The sequence below is a fragment of the Dipodomys merriami genome, unplaced genomic scaffold (genome assembly GCF_024711535.1).
Source record: "Dipodomys merriami isolate MVZ:Mamm:240054 unplaced genomic scaffold, mDipMer1.0.p SCAF_31, whole genome shotgun sequence".
NCBI classification, from domain to species: Eukaryota; Metazoa; Chordata; class Mammalia; order Rodentia; family Heteromyidae; genus Dipodomys; species Dipodomys merriami.
Genome location: NW_027204604.1, coordinates 288,391 through 296,632, shown reverse-complemented (window position 1 = coordinate 296,632; position 8,242 = coordinate 288,391). Strand labels below are relative to the sequence as shown.

Here is an 8,242-nt window from a genome sequence, read left to right as displayed (position 1 = left end):
ACTGTAACTCCTCTGTATAGTATCTTTACAATAAAAATATATTAAAAAGGAAAAGCAATTTACAATGATGACAGGTGATTGAGGAAAAGACAATGGAAAGCTAAGGTGAAGAAAAACAGGAAGTGGCCAGTCAATGAAGTACTGTAATTATAATAACTGTGGTGATGCCTTTGATGGCATTTCCTTCCTTGAGGGAAGGGAAGGAAGATCAAGAGGGCATCTCTGGCTACCTCTTCTTATTTGGCTTCCCCACGGCAGGGATGTGTAGGTATTTTTTGTCCTACCTTCCTGCAGAGTTTGATACTTGGCGCTTCTCCCATTTTCCCAGGGCTCCAGCAACAGGGAAATTCTCTAGGTCAGTTTCTTCTTTAATGTGTAAATAAAACACAATAGTTCTTAGATGTAAACAAAAAACAAAAAAAAATTATACTGTAGTTCTATTTTTCTAAATCTTACAAAAATATATATAACAAATATATTGTTAGAAATGACATGTTTCCCTTCTCTTAAGACCAAACTATCTAATTCACTATAAAACCTCAAAGACTTTGAGTCCTCAATAAAATAGGAGAGGTAGATGTGTTGTGAAGAAATAATAGGTGTTGATATTGGAAACAGCAGGTCAATCCCTAGAGACCTAGGAAGAAAATCCAAGGCTGATAGACAGCAACCTGACACAAGACATAATCTTTGAGGATTTATAAGGGCTAGAAGGTCTTCTCATCCTAAGGAGCCAGCCCTGTGGTACTACTCTCAGTAATTTGTTTCTGCCACTTCATCATCTCCCAACCTTGTTTCCTATACCGAAACCACAGAGGGGGGCCCTGACCACTGTGGTTAGTAAAGAAACAAGAGAAATTCTGTGATTCTGTCATTTCAGATGAGGTTCAGGTTGGTTTCAAACTGTTTCATATGCATCATGAAACTCGACCCTTGCCACAACAGTCCAGAGAAAATTAAGAGGAACTTCTATCACCCTACTCTTCCCCATGCAGTTAAAAGAAACTTGGGGCAACAGAAAGTTCTGGGAATTGTCTGAGATCACACAATTGGTAAGATTCCAGATCTGCCTTCTACCACCCAAGGTAGCATTGGTTAGCTTACTCCTTTGTGCTTTTTGGTTCACACAGAATATTCTATGCTATTAAGACAAGAGCTACTTTTGGGGAAGGGGGTGGGGGGAATAACATGATGGCTGAGACATAATTTTATGACCTAGGATGATCTGAGTTTACCTGAAGAACTAGTGGTCAGGCATGATTTGGTTTCATTGGAACAATTTGTCCTGGATTCTAAACAACTGATTTACATTGAATAATTTAGTACATTTTAAACTGCCTGTACTAAGCTTCTAGCTTCTAAGGATAGAAAGATACTTTCTTTTTCTTTCTATTCTGCTTTTGGAAACTACCAACAAGAGTGCCAATTAGCACCAGATGGGGACAAGGACTCCGACCACTGGGAATGGGAATCAGTCCACTAATGTATTAAGCAATCGAAGAGCCAGAAGTTGGGCAGGCTTCAAATTTGGCACAATGTAAAGTTCTGATCTGTGATGGCCTAACTTTATACAAAGAATCTGTCTCTTGTCTACTTGCTGCTTAAGAGGAAGAGCAAGAAAACTGGGCATGTGGAACTGGAATGCCTTCAAGGCCACAGACATTTCTTTGCATCTTAATTTTTGCAATGTAGGTTCTCATTTTAAACTTGAACACATCTTGATGGGAGGATTCAGTAGTGGTGTAAGTGGCTATGTGTCATGAAACTTGGATTTGGGCTTTTGACTCTTTGCTCTCTTTACATTTTCAGATATCCTGATGTGCATTAAAATTACAGTATTGCATATATAGGAAGTCAAGCATGGATTTGAAACATCAGATTCATTCATTCAGACTTAGGTGAGTGTGCTGAAAACAGGAATGAAACAATATAGTGAATTCTATTGATGTTATCTAAGTGTGTGTGTGTGTGTGTGTGTGTGTGTGTGTGTGTGTGTGTGTGTGTGTGTGTGTGTGTGTGTGTGTGTGTGTGTACCTATATGCCTTCAATGTGAATGAAATTACCTTCCTGGGTTCTGTTACCTGCTATTCATTTTGCATTTCATCAGCTGATCCCAGACAGTGGTTGAAAAGCAGTGGAACCAGTTGCTTGCTACCTTAGCTTGATACAAGTTTGTATTTCATAGACATTATCTAAGTTTTATTCATAAAATTAGCAGGTTGGTCTTGAGCAGTACTTCTCAACTTTTTTTCCCTCATTATCACACACATTGAAAATAGCACTATTTTTCAGAGTCCCCAGGGTTAAAATAACAGACAAAGTAGTTAATGGCTAGAAGAAAATGACAGAGGGCTGGAGACACCTCAGCCCTTCCTGCCTAGCCAACCCAGGGAATCAATACTTCAGCACACCATCCTGAGCACATCACTTGACTGCCGATGTGTGATTTGAGTATTATGATCTAAAACCTAAAGCATAATTTGATACAATCCTACTAATCTCTTAGTTTACAACATTTATAAAGAATTTAAGGTAGAGGTGACAAATGGTCCCAGTTTGTCACAGACTGAGAGTTTTCCCATGTTATGAAAATCCTATGGGGCTGGGAAGGTGGCTCAGTGGTAGAGTGCTTGCCCTGTATCCATGGGTTTGATTCCTCAGCACCATATAAACAGAAAAAGCTGGAAGTGGCTCTGTGGTTCAAGTGGTAAAGTGCTACCCTAGAGATGAATTGCTCAGGGACAGTGCCCAGGCCCAGAGTTCAAACCATACAACCAACAAAAATAAATAAATGAAAATAAATAATAAAAATAAAAAATTCTAATGCTAGCCAGGCCCTGTGGCTTATGCATATAATCCTAGCTACTCAGGAGGCTGAGATCTGAGGATCCTGGTTCAAAGCCAACCCGGGCAGAAAAGTTTGTGAGACTCTTATCTCCAATAAACCACCAGAAAACCAGAAATGGCACCGTGGCTCAAGTGGTAGAGCACCAGCCTTGAGCTGAAGAGCTGAAGGACAGTGCCTGGGCCCAGAGTTCAAGCCCCACAACTGACAAAAAAAAAAAGAATTCTAATGCTAAAACCAGCACTGTTCTTAAGAAACCAAGACAGTTAACCCCCTACCAACTAGGTACTAAAATCCACTACTAAGGAATACACAAAAGAAGAGACACACAGTTGATTCTTTCACGAGCACAAGTGTTCAGTGTGGTCTTCCCTGGAGACAGGAACCAGACCAAGGATCCCTATGAATTAATCATAGAGTTCAGATCATCTACGACTTGCAAATCAGAACTCTAGGACTTCTCTCACCAAATGTTTTTCTTCTTAGGCTTGTTTTTGCCAGCTCTGAGAGGAAATAGTGGGCTGCAATCAAGGGGCATGACTGAATGACAAGTACTAAACAAATGATTCGTGCGAAGGCTTCATTGAAAACATTCAGACTCATGACAATAGTAGTCCTGACATGACTGCCTCTTGCCTGAGAAACTCATAAACATGGCCTTGAGGCTATACTTTGTTTCAGCAGCTTTTGGCTGGTCCTTTAATTTAATTACAAGCTACAAGCTAGCTCCTTAAAGAAACCACGTGTATACCAGTATCCAGAGGACAGTTTGTTCACAAATTTTAAGACAGTCAGCACTGTCAGAATTACATGTTCTAATATGAGATGGGTGGAATGGTATGAGAGAAATAAGAGCCACCACTACCTCCCTCCTCCTCTCCCAATCCAAATTTAACCAAACTGTTTTTGAGGTTCAAAAATATTCACATGATGGCTTTCTATGTTTGGCAGGGGCAAACAAAACCGCAATGTCAAGAAAATGATTTCTTCTGTCTTATTAACACAAATGTCACAGGACCTAAGAAGAGTTATCACAGCCCTGGATCTTCATGCAGAACAATACCTCACTGCTAGCCTAATGTGTGCACAGAATCAGGCTTTCTACTGAAAGGATGATAACGGAGTCAGAGAAATCCTTTGTCTCCCAGGCATCCACAATATTGAGGGGGAAAAGTGACCTAAATGAGTTACTTTTACACAAACAGCATCATACACACACAGTAGAAATATGAAAACAGGAAGAATCCATGTTCAGTAGGGTTCATCACATCAGTGATAGGACCCACTTCTCTTTTACTTCTTTTGTGTTTGGAATAATATATTGAAAATTAGAAATTAGAAATAAACATCTCACAGACTTTCCTGCGCAGGCTGGTATCAAACCCCAATCTTAGATCTCAGCCTCCTGAGTAGCTAGGATTACAGTTGTGAGCCACCAGCGTCTGGCTTTCCTTTAACCATCTTTTCCCTCCATTATTTTCACTGATTGTAAATAAGCTTCTCCCTAGAATTAGGTAATCAGATTAGTATTACAATGCATGGAGTGCATGTACAAGATCTTGAGTTCAATTGGGTGGGGGGAGGGTCAGGGGGAGGTTGGGAAGAGATGGGAAGGGTAAACAAAGGAGGAGGATAAAATGCTTGATAAGAAATGTACTCACTATCTTGCCCATGTAATTGTAACCCCTCTGTACAGCATTTTCACAATAAAAAAAAAAGAAAAAAAAGATCTTGAGTTCAATCCCAGCACTACAAAAGCAAACAAAAAAACTGCTAATACTTCTTTTTACCCTTTGAACTTAAATATGTAAATAAGTAGAACTTGGTGGAGAAAAGGAAAAGGTCTAGAAGAAGGAAAGAGTCAGGAACTGTCCCTTTGTCTCCTTTTGGGTCCCCATACTATTACCTTCTCCAAATCTCTGATCAATTACACATCTGAGTGGCAAGCTGCTATGCTTTGTATCTGATTCCTATTCGAATGGAAGGAAATTAATTCCCAGAACATATTCGAAGTTATAATCTAGAAAGTTCACAAGTTAAGATGCCTGGCTGAAGGTTAATTAAATGAGTGAAGTCACACATCTCTATCATCATTATGGTGAAGTACCCACAGTGATTTACTGCCTGAGTCAAATACTGACTCCTCAGCTCTGTCGTACTTGGCAGAGTAATACTACATTCATAGATTTTTTTCCTTTCTTCTTTTCTTTGTTTTGGTTAAGAAAATGTCTATGATTCTCAGCAACCTTGCCTTGTTCTATAACTGGCTGTGTTCCTTTGGTGATTTTTCTCTAAGTTATCACAAAGAGTATTGAAATCCATTTAGGTATTGGAAGGAATTAGCTCACAGATACCACAGATATGTAAAGGAAGTAACCTGTGGTTACTTTGATTTGTAAATTCATTTATACATCACTCTGCACCTGGCATTTACTGTGTATCTAGCACTGTATCTCAATGGGAGCGGGGAGTAAATTCTTCCTATCATGAATTTTACTCTCTTCCATGAAGAGGAACACAACAGCTATAACAAGTAATTTAATTATATAGTGTTTCAGAGAGAAATGACTCCATCAAAGAGAAAGGAGGTGCTGAGTAAAAATAATATAATTTGCAATAGAATAATCATGGGTATCTGCAAAAGTAATATTGAATAAAGAGTTAGAAGAGATAACAAAGCTTCTAAATGGATACTTGAAGGACTACTATTCCAGGCAAAGATCCAGAAATGTGAGCAAGCAGTGTTCTGGGGAGAGATAATACCAGCCATGCTGGTTGATCACATGAACTCAGGCTATACAGAATCAGGACCACTGTTGTACCATTATACTTGCAAATCAAACTAATGAAATATACCCTAAGAAAATATTATTCTTTTTCAGGTTCAGCTCAGAAAAATTCTATACTAAAGTGATGTGAATGTTCTCTCTTTTTTAGACTTCTCATTTAGTAGGCCCAAAATATAACAATACAACTTATAAGCATTACTTTTTATTTTCAAAAGTAACTTTGGTTTCCATTATAATACAATGACTACCCATAGAGATACTTGCTGTTAGAAAAAAACAAATGTTGAAATACATTCTATAAACATTGTGCAAGTTATGGTATAAAGTTACATTTTATAGGCAGTTTTACTGGGTCTTATATCCCTCAGCCAAAAATCTCAGGTGCTGAGGTTTGTGGGAAAATAAGCTACTGTCTGTAGAATTTTCAATAAAACAGTCAAGAAAGAGGCTGATGGTAAAGGAAAATTGACATAAAAGCTAATATTATTTTAGGAACTTTTTTTTACTTTATATTATGTACATAAGACCACTTTAGAAGTTTATTTCTCTCAAAGGATTTAGATATTTTTCAAAATGTTGATCTGGTTCTTAAAGTTGGATTCACAATTGATATTGAGAAATATATATATGACTTCCTGTAATTTCTAATTAATTTTGATCTGTCTTTTCTTGATATTTTGTTTATCTGTATGAAAAACCTCAGAAAGGACACTAATGAGAATAGGAAGTTTTTCTTCAAGCACCAGCAGAAGGAAAACTTACATTTTCAAAGGAGACTGTAAGTACATCTGACAAAGTCCTTTTTTTTCTAAAACATAGAACAAGAATAAATGGCAAATAATTAAACTGGGCAGCTAGGTTGAATGATAACTTTTGAGAGCTGACATCTGATCACCAAGCTCACCTATCCAAATAAATGTAGTATTAGTTGGTCTGTTTTTCTTTCATTATATTTGAAGCTAGGAAAAATCTGGATGAAATAACCAGTCTCTCACTGACATCTTTGGGTTTTTTTTCAACTGCAAATGAGTTAAATTTCTGAACTCTTTTATGTTTAAACAAAATGCTAGCTAAATATATATTTATATATATAAATAAATACATAGTCCAAGAATATATATTTTACCCTAGTGAACTCTTTAGTTGAGCCCAGTTATAAGTACCACCTTTTTCCACAGCAAAGTCAGATCAAGATTCCACAATAACTTATTTTAGGAGTAATCATAGCCCTCCCCACTTTGTAAACCTTACCCCTCAGAGTCCCATGTTCCTCAAGCTCCCCTAGGAACTGAAGGCAATCCACTCAATGATAACATTAGCATTACTTCTGCCTATGCCAATCATTACTAGGGCTTCTCTGAGACAATTGCTGAAGTACCCTTAGAGAATCAGGCAAAGCAGCACCCTCATGATACAGCACGGAGAATGTGTTGAGTGTATTGGCCACAACATCATACTAGAGAAAGAGGCTAAAAAGACCAGTGCATACAAACAGCAAATACAGTCAATGAAACCAAATATACTGGAGACTGAACTAACTTTTGAGTCTGACTTTAAAAGCTAGAGAAACAAAGGCTGGCTGGCATCTAGTCAACTAGTTAAAACCAATTTGTAAACAGGATAGGCTAACAAACATGAATCTCCCTTCACTTCTATCCCAGACCCCATCTACAGTAATAACTACTGCTTACTAAATTACAACTGTATAGGAGTTACACCACATATACGCATCACACAGAATTTTACACAAATAATTTACACATCTGTCTATATAATAGACAGACACACAAACATGCACACACATATGTAGTATATTTATATCACCTACTGTTTTTGCTAGTCAAAACTTAATCTCAAATCTTGAATATTCTCTGGCAGTACTTAGGTCCAAACCTAAGTACTCAAGGCCTCATGCCTAGCAAGCATGAGGTAGCTCTACCACTTTAGCCATTCCCCTAGACCTTGAAAACATGTTTATCAGAGTTATCAGGTCCTCTGGTTGCTCTAGGGGTATTGGGGAAGAGGGAGATGGATGCTAAAACAGAACCAAATGGAGAAGTAATGTTTTGCCCCATGGGGATGGGATGGAGAAATTGGTACTGGGGAAGTTTCCAAGAATAGGGATTTTTAAGAAAAGTATACACGGGGAGAATAACAAGGTTGAAACTGTTGCTTAGACTCAACAATTTGTGGCCTTTGTGGATCTCTTTGCAGAGATGAGAATGCAAGCATATTTTCAAGGAAAAGACTTACAGAATGCCAGCTGCTCCCCCATAGCAGAGCAAGCCACGGCCCTCAGTGGCACTGGGCCTGGCTGTTGAACACACACAGAATGCTGAGCATCAGCTGTCACAGGCCTGGACATGGGAAAAGACGAAAGCAATTCAGAAATTATACAAGCCAGTCACTACTAAAAATTTAAAGTATGTAAATTTCAAAGTCAATACGTTGTATTAAACATAAAGATGGAGCACTTTTATAACTCGAAACTTCCTAATTGTTATTATTTACCTCCATCTGTTTCTGTGAGAGCATTACAGAACCTCCACAGGCATGCCTCTTCCTAGTTTTGCCTCTGGTTGAGTCACATAGTTATCCTGAAATCAGC

The 8,242-nt window shown here is 38.1% G+C and overlaps 1 long non-coding RNA gene across 1 annotated transcript; it reads left to right on the top strand.

Annotated features, from left to right (window-relative positions):
* The first annotated feature begins 1,467 nt into the window (after positions 1-1,467).
* Positions 1,468-7,972, top strand: LOC138840998 (uncharacterized). Its single transcript, XR_011376293.1, has 4 exons — positions 1,468-1,688; positions 1,810-1,898; positions 6,338-6,412; positions 7,849-7,972. It is a non-coding gene; the product is annotated as an uncharacterized lncRNA (long non-coding RNA).
* The last annotated feature ends 270 nt before the right edge of the window (positions 7,973-8,242 follow it).